Below are 2,488 nucleotides of genomic sequence, written 5' to 3'. Positions count from 1 at the left end.
ATCATATCAAATCATAATACAATTAGTGTATAAAACAACTATATTTTGCCTAATATTAAAGATTCTATTTGTAAAGATTTGGAAATAAAATATGAAATTGACAAAATATCCGAGGTTTCTGCCGCTGACTATGAATAATACATTAAAATACATTTAGGTGCTAAAAATAATTTGACCAACCTTAGGTTGCTTTCAGAATATTAAACAAACAAAAAAAACAGAAGGTGATGAGTATTAAATTCAATTTCTGTAAATGCATTTCGATACGCTGCACTTCAAATTTATACCACTTTCTATAGTGGGAGTTGAACAATTCACGCCTGAGCAGTTGTACACATCATTCCGCTAATCCCCAAATTGAAAGCGGTAGTAAAAGGGCTAAATATTTTTCATGAGTGGGCCTGCCAGAGTGTTCAGGTTACTCACCAGGATGATTGATAGCTCACTAGTAGATTTCAATGGTTGTCAATGTGACAAGTGATTATGGGGTTTCTTCTCTGAGTCTTGTGAAATGGCCTGCGGTCGTGTAGTTGCCGACAAATTTGTGAACTGTGCATGAACCCGCCTGGCTTGCATGTGTGCGGAAAGCCGGGGTCTCGCCGAGGCAAGACTGGACTGCTATTTAACCTTGGCTGCCAATATTTAATCCAAAATCCACTTAACATAGATCCCTGTCTATCCTTTTCAATCGTGACATGGACTCAACTGAGTTAGACTCATGTGACATGAATCTGAGCCATGTACCAGTTTAGTATAACAATACAGAAAGCAGTAAGACACACAATGTTCAAAGGGAGAAGTAAAAATGGAATTTTTACATTTTTGTATACAATTAGTTATGTCTTGAGTAAACAACCAAGTAAACCTTTGCGTTCTGCATCTTTTTAATATCTGTGACTGTTTACTATGTACATTTGCCTCACTACTATATAACGGTGGGCTAATTTACATCCTTATGACCACCACAACAAAGTTCCAATCACTAGGGCAATTTTGGGTGGGTCAAGAACCATAGCTACTTACAAACATCTTCTAACTTTATTGATTTCTCTACTTTCTAAGTTAACATGGATTGAAGTTTTTTTTTTTATTACACGTTATACTCGAATAAATACGGCATATATGTTGTGCGATGAAAAAAAACCGTAATGGAAGTAAAAACAGGTAATTGGTGCTGAATTAGTTTAAAAAAACGCTGTGAACATTGCTAAGTATAATTTGTTCAGACCGTACGCTCGTATCTCAAATGTTTTTTTTATCTTACCTTGTTCGAATGGAAATCCAATCAATTTGCTTGTGTCCTGTAAGTAAAAAAAAAAATTCAGATGAAATAAAAATATAGTACATTTTTACATTGAAGAAATATTATTAATACTTATGATTCCAATTCCAATGAAGCTGCCACAAAGTTAAACATAAATCAAAATAGATAAATTAAATATGATTTTGATCCATCCATCAACCCAAACCACCCAGTCCAGCCACCCATCCACCCAATCCACCTACCCATCCATCCCTCCATCCATCCATCATCCATCCACCCCATCCACCCCATCCACCTAATCCACCCAATCCAGCCATCCATCCATCCACCCAATCCACCCACCCATCCATCCATCCATCTATCCACCTACCCATCCATCAAGCCACCCATCCATCCATCCATCCACCCCCATTCATCCACCCATCCATCCATTCTACCATCCATCATCCACCCATCCATCCATAATCCACCCATCCACCCACCCATCTATCCACCCACCCATCTATCCACCCATCCATCCATCCACCCCCATCCATTCTACCATCCATCAACCACCCATCCATCCATAATCCACCCATTCATCCACCCATCCATCCATCCATCCATCCATCCATCCATCCATCCATCCATCCATCCATCCATCCATCCATCCATCCATCCATCCATCCATCCATCCATCCATCCACCCCCATCCATCATCCACCCATCCATCCATAATACACCCATTCATCCACCCCATCCATCGATCCATTCATCCATCCTACCATCCATCCACCCATCCATCTATCCATCCATCCATCCATCTTTCCAATAATTAGCTTATTTCTTTGTTCTTCTGTGAAACCTATTGTCTGCTGCCAACTAGTATTTCAACCAAACAGTACTACCATTGACAGATGTCCTTCAACTGCAAAATAAAGTGAACGTGCTTAATATTGTAAAGTTTTCTGCCACCACCTAGCGTTCAGGAGCTGAAAAGCATCTATTTAAATGTTTTTCTTGTTATTTAAATAATGTGGAATGTATCTTGAAAAGCATGTTGATTAAATCACCCACAAATAAAGGCACTTTTTTGTTCATGATATAAAATTGCCTATAAACAGATCAAAAAATGTCTTCGTATCATACATGTAAAAAAACCATACAATATATAGAATGAAAAGTTATTACTTTTACTTGTAATCTAATGACATTTTCCCTGTCAAAAACATGGGGCTTGTTGCC

The sequence above is a fragment of the Stigmatopora nigra genome, chromosome 9, assembly GCF_051989575.1.
Source record: "Stigmatopora nigra isolate UIUO_SnigA chromosome 9, RoL_Snig_1.1, whole genome shotgun sequence".
In the NCBI taxonomy this organism is placed as follows: Eukaryota; Metazoa; Chordata; class Actinopteri; order Syngnathiformes; family Syngnathidae; genus Stigmatopora; species Stigmatopora nigra.
Note: the sequence above shows the minus strand (reverse complement) of the source record.